Source organism: Vidua chalybeata, chromosome 3 (assembly GCF_026979565.1).
Source record: "Vidua chalybeata isolate OUT-0048 chromosome 3, bVidCha1 merged haplotype, whole genome shotgun sequence".
In the NCBI taxonomy this organism is placed as follows: Eukaryota; Metazoa; Chordata; class Aves; order Passeriformes; family Viduidae; genus Vidua; species Vidua chalybeata.
Genome location: NC_071532.1, coordinates 87,466,767 through 87,484,431, shown reverse-complemented (window position 1 = coordinate 87,484,431; position 17,665 = coordinate 87,466,767). Strand labels below are relative to the sequence as shown.

The 17,665-nt window shown below is 39.5% G+C and overlaps 1 protein-coding gene and 2 long non-coding RNA genes across 3 annotated transcripts in view; 1 reads left to right on the top strand and 2 right to left on the bottom strand.

The window, feature by feature from the left end:
* The window catches only part of LGSN (lengsin, lens protein with glutamine synthetase domain), a 61,322-nt gene that overhangs the window by 31,999 nt on the left and 11,658 nt on the right, over window positions 1-17,665 (bottom strand). The window lies entirely within an intron of this gene.
* Window positions 7,067-14,633, bottom strand: LOC128785685 (uncharacterized). Its single transcript, XR_008429989.1, has 4 exons — window positions 14,568-14,633; window positions 9,636-9,738; window positions 8,280-8,376; window positions 7,067-7,267 (listed from the first exon to the last, which is right to left on the bottom strand). It is a non-coding gene; the product is annotated as an uncharacterized LOC128785685 (long non-coding RNA).
* On the top strand, window positions 15,004-15,940 carry LOC128785686 (uncharacterized). Its single transcript, XR_008429991.1, has 2 exons — window positions 15,004-15,268; window positions 15,353-15,940. It is a non-coding gene; the product is annotated as an uncharacterized LOC128785686 (long non-coding RNA).

The window sequence follows — 17,665 nt, the reverse complement described above, 5'->3', positions numbered from 1 at the left end:
AAGTTAGAAAATATTGCAAAGTAATTGAGTATGCATTTTCTATTGCTCTAAAAAATACATTGGTGTCGCTGTTAAAAGTGTTTTCAAAGATGTGCAGCAAAATCTTGCTGAAAACTACTTTTAGACAGCAAGGGTTACCAGGTCACTCTAAAGTGACTTGGTAAAGTTCCTGTCTAAAAGTTCCTTTCTAAGTTCCTACTGTTCCTTTCTAAGTTCCTACTGTTTGTTCCTAAGATTGTTTACAGAGCAGATATAATGGGTCAGTTGGAGAACGGTAATGCATAGATGACTAATGCACTGCATTTGTACAAGTTATAAGTAATCTGTATATGTTTTCAATAGAGCATGGTAGTCCTAGAAAATAGATTTGCTCCCACAAACTAGTGTATTTTTACGCACTTATTGGGGTAATAATATAGCCCATACCTAGAAGGCAGAGGAAGGAATCAGAGGCATGTTCCATAGGTTATGTTACTGGGACTATATTATTACCCTAATAAGCATAAAAACCAATCATGTCAGTTAAAAGCAGTCAATACATTCAGTAGCACATACTGCAGTACGGAATATTGTGAGTGTTCCTTCTTGCTGCAATTTTGCACATTTACTTGAGCCAGGTAATAGAAGTGGATTTCACAAATGTAATATATCATTTGTCCTAGTGCTTCAAGCAAACATCCTTAGGGCTGAGCCACTGAATGAAATACTCATTACCTACTGGAGGTAGGAATTGGACAAAGTAAAGCTGAGTGTGCTGCCTCTGACACCTTCTAATACACACATTTAGTGGTTTTACCCTAACCACTGAAAGACCACTAGGTCAAGGCTATACAAATAGATTTATATATTGTCATTACTGTTCTTTTAATCTTTTAAATAAGGATGATTTAAACTGTAACAGGTGTTCCAACAATGGTATGGAAACTTCCATGTGCACAACAGATTAATGGATTGAAGGCACACCCAAATCAGTTTGGGAGGCCCTGTGGTAGTGCACTAATGGCCCATCATCCTTCCTTGCCCATAATGGACTGTGTTTTGTACATGCTCATGTGCCAGGTGGCACTCAGGGCTCAGAACAGGCCAGGGTTCATTTCTAATAAGTGGTCTAAATATGTCAAACCCATTTTGGAAGCAGAAGCTATTAGACATAAGAGCATGAGTGAAGCAGTTCCAATCAGCCTGAGGATTCAAAAGCTGTTCTTGGTCATATTTATGTACTGATTTACAATTAGTTCAACAGTCCAGTGTGGGTGGAGGAGGAGATGTTGTAGCATATAGGAGGCTATCAAATGTGTGGCTCCTATGAGCTCTGCCATGGCCCTTTGACACAATTTGGTTGCCAGATCATTTCCTGATACTCTGATAAGAGCACTGAAGGACTTGTCCCTCTGTGTCATAGTCCAGAGGTCATCACTTAGCACACTTTGAATCTCAGTAAGTTTTTTGTAATAAGCTAAACAAAATTGGTATAGATTTTTAAATAAGACATAGTGTAGATGTAATTTCTGACTGATTTTCCTCGCTGCCTTATCAGGCCACACCTAACATGTCTTCTCCAAGCAGATTACTTGCAGTACCATAGGCAAGTTTTCTTTCCTATATCCAGTCCAACAGTTCAAATTTTTACTCATAAATAACTCCCTTTACCCTGTAGATATTTCTAATGATGAATGAAAACTTTTCATAGATACTTTAATCTTCAACAAGTTCCTGACTTTACAAATATAATCCAGGGAAATAATGAGGAAAGACTCCCTATCTGCTTAGGTGAGGAGGTGCCAAATCCCCACTTCTTTGCTACTGATTCAGTGTAATTTAGAAGACAATTTTTTTTCTAGTGATCCATATAGCAGGTTGAGCATAAGAACTCTAGGTGTAGGAGCCTGAGGCAAAAGTCATTACATAAACAAAGAGGAGCCTGACCTGCATTGCAGTGAAGATTCCAAGGCAAAATGCATGGACAGAAGTGCTCTGCAATTCTTTCTTTTTTAGATAAGCACCACTCTATGTTGGTTCCCCTTCTAGGCACAGAAAGCCAGGATAGGGTTAAAAGTGTTCCAAGACATGGAAAGATTTTCTGAGTTCCCTCAAAGTCAGTGATAGAAGCATATTTATTCTGTGAGAAAAGTACATGTGATACACCTGATCAGCCAAGGTTAAAGTAACGGCTTAAAGTAACAATGAAGTTTGCAAAGTTTTTGCAGAAGATATCTAAAAAGCTTAAAGCTACAGCTTGCTCACAACTTTCCTGAACCTGTATGAATTGCAACTGACATAATCATTACAACTTAAAAAAAATTGGGAGTATTTTCACAGGCAGGAAAGAAGGAAGGAAGGTGTTGCAGTAATGAGCGACGTAGAGACCCCACGCAGGTACAAAGGAGTGCTCTTTACTGCCAAAAAACTGGCCTTTTTAAGCAGCTAGCTGGTTGTCAGTTTGCATAGTTTTAAATCACAACAAGCCCAAGTCAACCAACTGTCATACATCATGGTGTAGACATGTGGCAGTCACACAGCACATCTCTCATGTCTGTCTACCCCTATTCCAGCTTAATCACTTCCACTCTTCCATAGTTCCCTTCTACTTAGCTTTACTAACAGGCCAGAGTCATGTTAGAAGTCATGTTCCTTTTATAAAGCCTTACCTATTGGTAACAATTCCCCCTTTGTTTTTGTGTTGCCCAGCTAAAACTGCCTGTGCCGGTAAAGCCATTATCTTATTAAGGCTACTATTGATCATTCATAGCACGCGAGATATAATACATGGGATACATATCACAGTCATTAAGAACATACCAAAGATAACTATGCAATACATTACTAAGTGTTTAAGCCATGCGTCCAAGCTGAGATTGTTGAGACAACCTCACTGTGTTGTGAAGACACCCCCCACCAATCATCTTCATTGTGTTGCAGTAGCAGTTTAGTGACCTGCTTAAGATTACTGATACTCTTGTGAATGGACTTTGAATGGTCACTTAAGTTCATGCAGCACATGCCATCAAAATCTTTGTGCCCGCAGCCTTGAGCCAGCAGTAAGAAATCAATGGCTGCCTTGTTTTGCAGAGTTGCATGTTGCACCGATTTAACGCCAATTAGCATTGCTGAAAGAGCGGCACTAGTGGCGTTAGCTTCCTTTGCAAGCCAGCAGCCGAGCTTGTTTAAAGAAGACAAAGCATGAGCAGTACGAGTTGCTGGTAGCAAGCTGCCAGAGATGTACTCTGTAGTGTTGCAGAAAGTTACCGTCGGATTGCACCTCTCTCTGAGAACCCATGTGTGCTGTGCCTGGCCTGATGCTGTGCTGCAACTGTTAGAGCTGTCCGATTTGGATGAAACAAGGTTAGTTGGCCAATAGTGCAACAGCTTTACCTGGTATACCTTTCCAGGCGCGCTCCCTACATAGTAAGAACAAGTCTGAAGGGAGAGCAATCGCATTGATGCTGGATGTCAGTTGACTTTCTGAGGTTTGATTACACCACAAGGAAGTATTGCTGAAAATACCTTTAGGAGACACATCAGAGTTAACACTGTTCATATGAATGTCAAATATATCATCAATGTAAAAGCACAGCAAGGCCTGCGAAGTCCCTAGCGTATCTAGTTCTTGTGGCTGTGAGAGCAAACCTGCAAAGTCATGCATTCTTCTCAGATCATTGTACTATGTCTCATCCCATCCTGTGGTCTTTCGCCAAGTATCCTGGCACCACCACCTGGGCTGCAATATACTTGGGGCCATGCAGTTTTGCTGCACACTTTCATTGTACGGCTTACCAAAACGCTTCTTGCCAATGGGTACCCCTGCCAAGCTCGTGCGAAAGGGATTCCCAGGGGTTGCCGTAGAGATGCACATAGTATCAGTGTGCGCAGCATTTGCAAGGGTGATCCATACATTTGTGATGTCCAGCGTAGGGGGTAAGACACTCACAGTGCCTTCCCCACTCAGGATGATGCAAGAAATGGTCGCACTGCAAAGGAACCCATTTCAAGTGGTGACCTGTGGAGACACAAGCATAACCTCTTCCCCATATTATCAAGTCTAAAGGTCCTGCCCACTGCCCTGTTACTAGGTCCTTTACCATCACCGGAGGCCTGGGACAAGCCTTTGTATCAAAAGAATATTACATTTCGCATGCTGTTTAACCAGCTTGATCCTGATTCAGAAAATTGAGAACATACAGGGCTTTTGCTAACCTGTCATGTAGGCACTCCATGAAAGCTTATTTTTGACATGAGAGCTATCTCTCTGCCAAACTTAAAATACCTGCAGTGTGGTGCTGGAGAATTTTACAGAACAGACCTCAAAGTATTAACATGAGCAAAGTGGCACTTTTTTCCTAGGCTCATTTATTGAAGGAGCTGAATTATTTGAATGATATATTCTGGAATTCAGCCAGAGGCACAGGAAAGATATGAAACATTTTGGCTTAAACTTGGTGCTTCAGAAAGGTATAAACAATTTAAATCGGTATTATATAATGGGAATGGAGGCTGTTTTCAGTGGTGTCTTCAGCGGTGCATAGTGAGTGGTGCTGCTCACACCATATGCAACAGACAGACAGAGCTCTCACCCTGCTGCATCTCTTTCTGCTATTGCAGCAGGGAAAATGATCTTTCAGTAGAAATACCAGACTAGTGTAAAAGGTCATTAATGACCCATTCTATATAATATTCATTTATGCTCCACTTAGCATTCCATTTTAATTAGTAGCTCAAGCAGCATCCAGGAAATAAGCATCATCTGATGGGCATTCCTAACATTATTCTCTAGGACATGTCCTAAGTAGACCACAATCCTCCCAACAGCCTGAGAGACAAGAAAAGATTTGAGAAGTAAGTGGTGTATATCAGTCTTTCCTGTATGCCAGCTGAAGCTAGCAAGATGTACATGCCACTATGACTCAGCAGCAACAAACCTGTGATTTCCTCAGGCTTCGGGCATTTGATATTAGAATGACTCACTGTCCATATGGAGAGTTGAGGAGTCATTTGTATGACTGCACCAGAGCATCTTTAAAAGAACTTAGGGAAATAACTGTAGTTCCAAGGTGTTCTTTTTCTGATAAATTTTATTAGTTATTTCAGTTATGTCTCTATGATTGTTTCAACACTGAGATACGGCTGTTGGTTGTGGCTCCACAACTTTTACAAAACAGTATTACGCCTCTTCTTAGAAGTTCATATGGCAGCATCTTTCCACCAAATCTTTGATATTTGGCAATACTAAAACAACTAGCACACAAATATGTTAATGTAGGTCATCACTGAATTGTGGAGAAAGGGAGCTGAGCCATAAACTACAGGCCTGGGCATTTTACATGCCTAGGAATGAGAAGCAGATCCCACTGCACCCAAAGAACAGCCTGCTTTCAGCACCAGAGCAGTGCCACGCTTCCTGGCACAACCACACAACAGGCTCGAGGACCTCCCAGATCCAGTGAGGAGTTGAAATTAAAAACATGTGCTTAAGTCAGCAAATCTCTCCTCCCATGCTTTGAAAAGCAGCCACAGCTATCCATCCTCAATCAAGAAGTGCCATACAGAGCAAAAATTTATTCCATAGAGGAACCACTCTTTGTTACTCTTTCTCCTTAATCAGAGCATTTAAGCATTAGCACCTGGACTAATATTCCCACAAAAAATAACAGACCCTTATTGTCCAAAGGTCACCTACATCAGGCTTCGATATCAGTGATCTGATAAACAAGAGGGTTCTAATCTGACCGAGGTTCTTAAACTGTCACGTAACAAAAGATTTCAGTCACATTTTCAAATCAATACAGTAACTAACTACAAAACTAAAATGTGAATATAATATCACTTAGGTTGGAAGCTCTTTTGCTGTCATTTACTATTTCAGCCATACAACTATGGCACTGCAGCTGGTACATGACCAGCCATTTGGGTATGCAGACTGAAGAACTGATGTCTGACGCTTGAAGATAGGAAACATCAGATAAATTATTTCCTGGCAAGCTTTATTCTGTTCCTTGTGCAATTGTATTTCAATACAGTCTTTAATTAAGTAATCATATCCTATTCTTCCCCTTTTTTTTGCCTCTAAGACTTAATGCAAAAAATTAATTCCCAAGGTAGTTAGATGAAGCTTTCAGGGGAAACTCTTGGTTGTGGTGATCCCTAGCTTCTGTGCAGCTCGATCTTTCATCCTCAACTATATTTTTCGCAGATTTGGTTTTTACTACATGTGAGTTTTTATGAACAGGTAACATCAAAATTAGGTGAATTTTGAGTGCCTTTTACCATAGCTTTGCAGGTGGCTAGCAGAGGCACTTTTTGCTTTTTGTGCATCCCAGACTTGAATAACAATACACAATGACATGAGAAAAGTTTCAATATGTTGGTTGGTCTGTTTCCAGACAAAGCTGTTTCTACTAAACAAGTAAATATGATAATTTTTCATGTGGGATGTTGCATTTGCACTGAAAATTGCAAAAAAAAAAAAAAAAAGTGATATTAACAGCTGAGCTGCAGTTCTCACAAGGCATAATAGTAACATTCAAAATAAAATCCCCACAGTTTTAAACATAAAAGTTTAGGGTTGAAAATTGATGAGGTTGATCTCATACCTGAAGCATTCAGTATTTCACTGTAAAGCAAATATATTCTTCAAGGGAGAAAAATCAATCCTCCTACTAATTCTGCTTCCAAGTGTCAGCCTGCATTATGTGAAAATGTTACCAGGCAATGGCAAGACAGCAGAGAACAAATGAAACAAAATTCTCTTCTCAGTGTACTTTAACTTCCATATGAATTTTAAGATAAGAAAATGTAGTTTTGCTTACTTAGCCTGTTTTAGCTCTTTTCTTTACAGCTAAAATGAAAATTTAGAGGTGGGATGACCTCCCTGAAGAATACTATATTTCTGTCCCTGCCAGTCCATGTCTCCAAGTATTGGAAATACAACCTTTTTTCTTTTTTTTTCTTGGCAAAGTAAGAAAATCTGATATTTGCTGTTTATATTTAATGCCTGCTTAAAAGCATCTTTTCCAACACATCACTGATCAAAAAAACTGTAATCTTTTTTGCATTGTCCTGAGGAAGTGAATTCATTCTGCTCTAGTCTAAGGATAATACAATCCAGACTCCAGGTTTGCACTTCATAGAACTGTGTGATTCAGCTGTCATGGCTGCTTCTATTTTTGTGTGTCCATACCTTCAGCCTTCTGGGTTTGCTGCAGTATGTGTTTGGTTGCATTCAGAGAGACCTTCTTCATTTTAGCCTCTCTTTTCAGTCTCATGACTAAGTCTAAAGTGAGAACATAAAAGAAACCAAATACTCCAGGACTGTGATGAAAAACAAAGCCTTCTTAGATGTCATTAACCTGTGAAGCTATTTAATCAATCAAGGAGATTCAATGCTACCATACGGAACATGGGAAATATTTGAGACTTACAAATATTTATTATGATACAAACTTTTGGCTGATGGGTTTTTGTATGAAATTCTTTTACAAATATTTAGGAAATCCGATTTTTCAATGTACAGCCCTGAGACTTTGTTATGGCTCGCACCAGATATCCTGTGCCTGAAGCTAATAAATAGCTGCAATAGCAAAATCTGAAAGGCAATACTGTAGATTCTTATGGCAGTCTTCCTTTCCAAAAGCTACTGAAATACCTTTTTCTCCACTAAAATCAAACATTTTATCTTAAGTGGCTTGATATAGATAATATTTCATTGCTGTATTAGTTTATGGGACAGGGAACCTACTGCACACAAGAGGCACTTTTAACTAATCTGTTCAAGAAATGGCAATTAATAATTGCTTTTGCTCATCTTTATCAAATCCACTACTATGCACTGACTATGACTCTTTCAGACAATCTTTGTTGCTTCATGGAAACATTTCTTGAGAAAAACATTCTCTCTTTATGGTGTAGTTACAGAGCTATTTTGTTTTTATTATGGCTCTCATTTTTATTATTATGAAAATAAACATATGCATGAAAGCAGGTTTTTTATTATTTGAGAATTAATCAAAATGCCACCAGTTTTTTTGCATTAATGTAATTATTTTTATGTTTGAAGAGCAATAAAACATCTGTTAACTATTTATCACAATACTATCCCACAAATTAATTATTTTTCCATGAACATCATAAAGGTATATGTGATATTGCAGTACACTGTCATGAAAAATACTGTTGTAACACACATGCTTATGGTAATTTTATATGAGAAATAACTGTGTGCCAGGAGGTGAACTTCAACTCTTTCTAATAAACTAAGGAAAAACCAGCAGAGTACAAAAACTTACTGATCTTTACTGCTTTCAGAAAATTGCTGTTTCCTGCAGTCCTGCTTTGGACTTTTAATGTCATGTGTAAGTGAGTCTAGGGTTCAGGAATGGGATCCTGTTTGCAGAAGATACCAAAGGACAAAAAAAAATTAATAACATACTTGTCCTCATTTTGTTGCACAAGTTGTTGCAGCCATTGCAAAATTGCCATAAAGAAAGAAGGTTTTTTTGAGATTAATTATCTATCAGAAGAAATCATATTGTTGTGAACAAAACAACTAAACAAAAATGCTTCCATCATTTTTGTGCCTAATGAAGTTTCAGACAGTTATTAATTTACAGAGGCCTAGCACTATGATCAAAGCTCCTATCCCTTTAATCTTAATTTTCTCATAATCAAGTTTTTTAATTTTCTAGTACAGTCTAGAATTTTTAATTTTCTAGTACAGTCTACTTTTTATAAATACAGACCAACTGCTGTCAATGATGTAAGGGAAAGTACAGACCACATCATGTATCCTCATTATGATGTTTCCTATTCCTCAGTATGGGCATAACTTAATCACCTCAAAAAAGCCCCAATTATTTCTGCTTGAAATCTCCATGAAAAATGGACCATACGCCACAAAATAATGTTTTCTTTACCTTGATCAGTACATCCTCTTACCTATAAAGCAAACATTTCATCATTCATGCTCTTTCCCTTTTCTGTACTAAAGCAGGATTTCCATGTAAAGAAATTCCATTTGATTTAAAGTATATTTTAGAGTTTTCAAACAATTCCTCAAAACCTTGCCTAACTCCATGCCCCTAAGCCAAGTTTCATGGGTATCAAAGAGGATTTTCTAGTTAGTTCTTTCTTCCCCACAGGAGTTCAAACTGAAATAACTAAAATAATTTTTGAAAAAAATCTACAACTTCTTCTTATTTGGCCCTCTGAAATTCACCTGCCTAACAATTTTGCCTGTCAATTTTGAAGATAGAAGATAAAATTAGTGCAGGAAAATAGTTCCTATTTATGGAAACACCCCTCCCCTCCCCCACTCCCAACTATATTTAATTCTATGAGAAGGTAAAAATTTTGGAGCACTGAAATGTCTGTTTTTATTGTCATGTAAATTAGTCTTCTTGGCCTATTTCTGGTCAATGTATCTTCTTTAGAAAATTTGCTGCTGCTGGTGGTTTGCAAAGGTAATTTGGCTACCAAGTTTGCAGGTCATGGCCAAGTCACCAAGTGGTGCTTTCCAGCTGATTAAGCTGTGGACATGTTCCAGTGAGCAGATCTGAAAGCACATGCTGACCCTATCTAAATCTTTAGCCAGATGAAACCTGGGAACACCTCAGCTCCCCCCCACCTGAAGGCAACCTGGGTACCTGGTCCAGAAATTGGTCCCTCTCCACAATAGCAGCACCCCAGCCTGTGCTGTGGGTCCCCACAGGAAATGCTTCTTCCCTCTTAATCAGACATAGTTGAAGCCTACACACATAGATGAAGGAAGAATTTTGTTTAAACAGCTTTTCATTACAAATACAAGTTCTGCGAAATCTGGAAGGTCAATTGAAAAATTATTTTTGATGAAAAACATTGAAACATGACAATTCCCTTTATCATGAACATAAAGGTTTGCTACATAATGAATTCTAACTATATCTTCAGGAGCCTTGTGATCTAGAAGCTGTTATTCTTCTTTGTCTCCTAGGAAGCTTCCTGGACAAATAATATTTTCCATTACTTACTGGAAACATCCTTTCCTATAGTGAAGAATGGCGTTTTTTTATAAGAACACAGATTTCATCTGATGAGGTTTTAATTCTATTCCTCTCTTCCCCCTTATTAGACCGTATTTCTGAGGTGGAGGACTGGGACATTCAGGTCTGAAATTCATTCACACTTCACAAAGTCTTTAGGCACAGCTGGGACTTTAAGAGACATGAGTTGCAAATCAATGTACCTTACCTATGGTAAATTCACAGCATCAGTTGATGCACTCTGTCATCTTTAGAGCATCCAAAGTTGTGCCTTACCCTAAAGACTGGCTATAAAGTAGAAAGCATACAACACATTTTCTATGACTTTGGATTTCAGCACACCACCCATCGGAAAGTCCCGGATCCATCAGCCCAGGCACCCACTAGGAAGTCCTGGATTACTTACAGATAATGACCACACAATTCCTGCTCCCCACCTTCAAAGAATCCAGGAGCCAAAGAAAGCCAGCAGAATATTTTGATGTGAAGTTGAGGTCCAGAGATTAAGAACAGTGATGATGGGCACAGACCAGCAAGTTAAAACTTGCTGGTTTTACTGCTTTGGAGGATTAACACAGAGAACATTAAAATCTAAGATGTATTAAAATCTGGGCAAGCTGGATAGATGAGTTGAGGCCAATGGTATGAGGTTCAATAAGACCAAGTGCCAGGTCCTACACTTTGGCTAGAACCCCAGGCAGCACTACAGACTGGGGTCAGAGTGGCTGGATTGATGTCCAGTGGGAAAGGACCTGGTGGTGCTGGTCAACAGCAGCTGAACGTGAGCCAGTGTGTGCCCAGGTGGCCAAGAAGGCCAATGACACCCTGGCCTGTACCAGCAAGAGTATGGCCAGCAGGACAAGGGCAGTTTGTCCCTCTGAACTCAGCACTGGTGAGGCCACACCTCAAAATCCTGTGTGCAGTTCTGGGCTACTCACTGTAAGAAAGAAATTGAGGGGCTGGAACAAGTCCAGAGGAGGGCAACAGGACTGGTGAAGCATCTAAAGAGTGAGTCCCATGAGGGGCAGCTGAAGGAGCTGGGACTGTTTAACCTGGAGAAGAGGAGGCTCAGGGGTGACCATATAGCTCTCTACCACTCCCTGAAAGGAGGTTGTAGCCAGGTGGGGGGTTGGCCTCTTCTCTCAGGCAGCAACTAACAGGATAAAAGGAAATGGCTTCAAGTTCCACCAGGGGAGATTCAGACTGGACATCAGAAGGAATTGTTTCACAGAAGGGGTTGTTAAACAATGGAATGGGCTGCCCAGGGAGGTGGCAGAGTCACGATCCCTGGAGTTGTTCACAAAATGACTGGACGTGGTACTTAGTGCCACAGCCTAGCTGACAACGTGGTGTTCGGTCAAAGATTGGACACCATGATCTTGGAGGTCTTTTCCAGCTTAATTCTGTGAAATCATAGAATCACAGAATCACTAGGTTGGAAGAGACCTTCAAGATCCTTGAGTCCAATCCATGCCCTAACACCTCAACTAAACCATGGCACGAATCTTTTTTTAAACACATACAGGGATGGTGGCTCCACCACCTCCCTGGACAGACAATTCCAGCACTTTGTCTCTCTTTTGGTAAAAAACTTTTTCCTAATATCCAGCCTATATTTCCCTTGGCACAGGTTAAGACTGTGTCCTCTCATTCTGTCAGTTGCTGCCTGGAGAAAGAGACCCACTCTCACCTGACTACGGCCATCTTTCTGGAGGTTGTAGAGAGCTCCTGTCTCTCTTTAGTCAAACTACTGTTAGTGCAGTAATATCCACTAATCTTCTTAATGAATGACTTGCATCCACGCCTGAATTTCCACATATTTCAGTCTGACTCATCACTGTTTAAGTTGGAATTGTTCTGTCTCACAGTTTTTGCAAATACACTGTCAGTCTTTGCTTACTCATATTAATAGCTTTGCCATGGCCTCATGTCTCCCCCCTCAGTACCTTTCCAGCATCTGTGGGCAAAACCCAATGTTTTCTGTCTCAGACAGACTGGAAGACTTATTGCCTCCTCCATGAAAGAGGAATTTTTTCTCCTCAGAAAAGCCAGTCACAGCTTTATCACTACTTGCTGCTGAGTGTACACTATAGCTGATCTAAAAAAGCCTTGGAAGTTACTTGAGAATTAGAGCTGCTGGCAAGGCAAAGAAGTGGCAGTCACTCCCTGCCACCTCCAAGAATTCACATTCTGCAAAGGGGATTTTCCTCTCATTTAAGCCTGAAAACATTCCTGAGAGGAACAGTTTGTCCTCAAGTTGGCATAATGTTGCATTAAACATTTGCCACTTACTGTTCTGCAAGCTGTTAAGCTTCCTGTGAAAGCAGTAAGATACCACAGAAGCAGTCTTTTGTAAACAGAGTCCTACCTAATTTTATTAAAGAATTGTGGCAATACTTATCTGGGAACAAAACAAGGGGAAGTTTCATCACTATGTGGGCTGCAAATGAGGCAAGGGGAGTTATTAGCCTAAATTAACACAGAAGAACAAATTATATTCCAGCTGGGAAGTGTTTTACAAGGAAGAAGATGTAGTAAGGAAAGATACAACTTTAATGATAAGCATAAGAGATAGGATATACAGATAAAAAGGAAGGAAGGGTGTAATTTGAGCTTAGTCCTGAGTTGTAATTACAATGGGAAATAAAAAGAATACCAATGAAAATTTCAATGCACTCTAAAAAAGGCATAGAAATAAAGGAGAAATGCACTTATTGCAAAGATTCTGGAGAGCATTCCAAGTGAGCAAAAAGTCCCTTCTTTTCTAACTGTACAAGGACACCAGCATCATACTTGGCAACATCAGTCCCTTGCTTTGCTAAGGCCATTGTTATCCTTACTCAATAAACCATAGATTTTATTAGGAGTCTTGAATTATAACCCTAATTGCTCTGTGCTTCACAAGCCCCCTACTGCTAACAATCCAATTACAACACAATTATTGACAGATAAACATAGATGAACATCATTCCATGTGGTACTTTCTAGCCTAGCATCTCCATAAAAATGGGAAAACATGCTGAAACTTTCTTATTCCCCATGACAGACACTGGTTAAGAAACACCCCTATCCTAACCACTACCATCTGCATTCTAAATGCATTTCTTGCAGGTTTCTGTTTTTATGAGTGGATCTTAGTAGATGCAGCACAATGAGAATCCTGTACTTGTCTGTATCTCTGCAAATGTGATCAGGCTGAATCTGCTATGGAGGTAGCAAGTAACCAGTGTAATAAACCAGTTAAAGCACTGTGCTACTTTACAGAAGATTAAACATGCCCAGAACATTTTTATACTGAAACTGGCTAGACCAAAATAGCCAGAATATCAGCACTAGTGACCACTCTTAGTCTCCAAAGCACCCTAGATTGTTTTCAAACTGCCTGGAGGGAATAGTGTCTGTTCTGTACTAACTCTCAAGTAGTGCCCAAGAACTGCTGGGAGGAGTCTGAGCTGATCCAGACCAAACCAGGGACAAGGTTAATGATCTAGCACTACAGATGACTGAGTTTATTACTCTGGAAGATTTAGAATAAGAGACACCTCCCATGGCACTAACCTCAAGGAAGTAATGAGCAAGAATTAATCAGAAAACAATGGTGCTTTCAAGGATTTAGTGCAAAAGCACATTCATTAGACTGTACTCCTGAATGTACCAGAAGCAAAAACAGATCAATAGTCCAGAAAGCAACCTCCTAAAGGAGCTCTTGTTCAGCAGAACACTGCTTGGAAGGGCAAACTCAGGACTGTAAGCTCAGAAAAGATCTCCTTTTGTCAGTTTCTACAGCAAGGCAGTTGAGTGCTGCAGCAGGGGAGGCTGAGGAGGAAGACAAGGACATCCCTATTTACAGACAAGACTGCACCAGAAGTGCCTGACTTACATAAGCAATTTGTTCTCTTGTTTGTGTAAGCAATCCAGCTAGACCACAAATACCATCCGGAGTGCTCAGGTGAAAAGTACTTGCAAGTCATTGTTCTGAGAAAATGTTCTGAAAAGCAGAGTCCAAGGCTGTGACATCTACTGCAGACCTCTTATACCATGACTGGATGCTGGTGAGTCATGGCATACATAAACCAGCAGCATTTGAGAAGACCTTCATAACCAGGTCCAGTAAAATTTATTATTCTAAATTTACAATTAACTCAATTTAAATTGACATAATTGGGAGAATCTGACTCATAGACTTTTTATAAGTGTATTTTAAAATCTCATTTATAAGATGAATGCATCTTCTGTTTCTAAAATTACATAAATATTACTCTTTTTTAAAATGAAGCTAGGCTTCATTTCACCCAGTAAAGGAGCCAAACCCTAGTTTATTAGTCCTTGGTCTATGTCTGGCTGAGACATGAATCAATACCCTTAAATCCTGCCCTAAATGAACCTTTGTGCAAAGTTGTGTCTTACAGCACAACTGAGGATTTACATCAACACACTGACTCAGATCCTGCCTGGAGCCACAACTGGATTTTTATTGCTGTTAGAGAGACCAGAGTCTTTTTTTGGTCCCCTCCTTCTTTCTTTTTTTCATATAAAACCACCAAGTCTAATTCTAACCTGGACTGCAGAGCAACTTCTCCTATGTCAAGGGAGCTGGCCTGGGGTGGCAGCTGGATGGGGCTGCACGGAGCAGTAGCGCAAGAGCAGGCGCTCGCTCAGCAGCGTAAGGAGGTGTCGCTAGGCAACGAAGGTAACCATGGATACCTGCATCCCCAGCGGCCCATGGGCTTCTGAGATTAGTCATTCATCTGGAAAAACACTTTAAAAAATAAATAATAATTAATGTGTTACAATGCAACACTGTCTCTGCATAAATGTTGTTGTAATGACGAGGTTCAATTTAATAGAACTTTACTGGGACCTGGTATTTGCTCCACCTGAAGACTCTGAGAACTCTAGGTCATAGAATCATGGAATCACAGAATAGTTTGGGTAAGAAGAGACCCTAAGGGTCATGTAGTTCCATGTCCCCTGCCATGGGCCTGAACAAATTCCACTGGACCAGGTTACTCAAAGCTCCATCCACCCTGGCTCTGAACACTTCCAGTGATGGGGCATGGTCACTCACTTTTGTGAGCTGCAGCATTAGTGATGGAACCAGATCTCTGCCCAAGGGTTACATGCTTTAAAATCCTTCATTAGAGAAATACCCTGAAGCTTAAAATGCTACAAGAAAAGTAACAGAGTTCCTTTACATAGAAATTGCCCAATGAGATTGACCCTTCCCCAGCAGTCTGGCATTGGTGTTTGGTTGGAAGGTATGATTGCTGGCTGATTAATATCAAAGTTGCCAGTAATCTTGTGCCCACAACTAATGCTCTCCCACCTTTCACATGTTGGAGGTTTCCAATTAGCAAAGGCAGCTCAGAAAGACCAGCATCCTGGAGGCCACAGCAGCAGGACAAAGAGCAGCCAAGGTCACCAAGCACCTTCCTTTCAGCTCTTGCAGGAATGTGATTGTGTAAATACATGCGCACGATTTTAGTAAAGCCAGAAAACCTCCCAAATCCTTTGCAGTCTGTGGCCACTGCACCCTGAGCAAAATTCCCTCCCAGCTCCGAGCCTGGGAACCCATTCAACTCTGTGCTTATGTGCCTCATTGCACACATCACCTGCGATACTGGTATTACCAGTCTCTTTCCTACCACTTCTTTTCCCTAATAATGAATACTTGAGTCAGTAAAATCCATCTGTAGTTAGCATAGGCATTTACAGGAGCATGGATTTATCCTTGCAAAAGTGGTGTACTTAAAGTGAGCAGCTCAGTCATTCCTGATAGGGTCTTGTAAATAAATTATTGATTCCTGGGTGTTTAGGGGATGTTGATTAGAATTAGAGTTTACAGCAACAGCTCATCTTACTTCATCAGAAGAAATTGTAAAAAAAAATATCAAGGAAATCAGCTGCTTAATAAAAAGTAATCTTTCTTATCTGTGATATGCTGGCTATTTTTAATATGGATGTAAAGGAATAAGCAAACCAAACAAGGTTAACACACATGCTATATATATTACCTATCTTGCCTTATTAAAGTAGTTTACTTTGTTTACTATTGGAATGAGACAGGCCCTGTGACTTACTTTAATCTGCTTATTCAACTTCTTTATTAAAATCATGCTTTTCAGCTGTGATCATTAAGCCAAATAATACACACTGTGAGCAAAAAGCTTATGAAAATCTGTATAAACTATTTTGATCAGTCTTAACCAAAAGTTGAATTTGGCTTTAAACAATGAATCTTTTTTTCTATGAAGCCTTTTAGGAAATCCCACTGCAAAAATTCTCAGGCTTAAATGGTAGCTACTGAAGATACCATTTGCCTGCTGGAAACATTTAGAAAATTTGATTTACTGTGCATCGTAGAAAAACAGAGAAAGGAGAATTTTTTTTTATTCAGTTGTACACTTGCAATACTGACACAGTCATAAACTACACTTTGATCAATCTTGTGGTTCAGCTTCAGTGACGTTGATGACCTTGGACAAAAGCATTTGTAAGTAGCTCCATAGTTTAATAGATTTTGCTTCATGAAGCCTAATTTTATATACACATCTATGCAGTGTCCTTGCACTCTCACACATACTTGCACAGTTAGCAGAGATTCTGATTTAGCAATCAGGAAAAGGCTTTTCCTCAATCAGAGTTGTTAAGAGGTTGAAGCCTGAGCAATGGGGCCTTTCATTGTAAATTATGCATCACGAAGTGCTAAAAGTTTTAGACTATAGACAATTAGGACTAATATATTTTATATTAAGGTAACAGCCATCTAAAAAAACCCAAAGAAAAACTGGAACAAGACACATTATAACAGATGTATATTATCAAAACCTATTTGATATAGTTGCTGGACTACAAATCGCATCACAAATTTATTTTCACATGACTGCCCAGACTTTCTGCTTTAGACTGGCTCAGAAATGCCTCAGCCTTTCTCATAGTGTTATGGAATTTCTTCTCCCCAACCCAGTCAAAAGCAGAGTCACATCAGGAATAAATTATTTACTAAGTAAAAAAAATTATATTCCTGAACATTGAAGCTGATAAAGCCTGTTTTCCTTATAGATCTGCGCCTTGAACTTGTTTGACTTTGGCCAGAGAAGGCACAGGAAACACTGCTTTTCACAAATTGTGCTGCCCAAATGAAGTTTTTCATTCCAGGCTTCAGGCTCCCTTTTAATGCACATTCTAATAGAGTATACATTCCTATTGCAGACTTTAATTAACAGACTTCCTCTTCTCTAACTGTTAATTTATTTGCATAATTCTTAGGGCTTAATTATTTTTGAAATGTTTACCACTTTGTCAGAGTAGTAGAAATCAGGCAGAACTTTCCGGTTATTAGGGAGGATTAAAAAAATCACCATATATGCAGAATTACCTCAGCACATGCAGTTGTACAAAGTTCATTTATTTTTGACAAACAAAAAACCCAAACCTAAAAAAAAAAATATATATATAATTCTGGATTCCAAGATTGTTTTATTTTTGTTATAATCTGGCTTTGACTTCTTTGTGCTATTATCACCTGGGAAGGTTTTGAAGACTGATTCTTGGTTCACATTCCCCAGTGACAGCTATTAATCTCTTTATATCTAAACTACCTCTTAAAGGATGGAAAGCTTCTTCCTCACATCTTCTCTTCATTATTACCTATT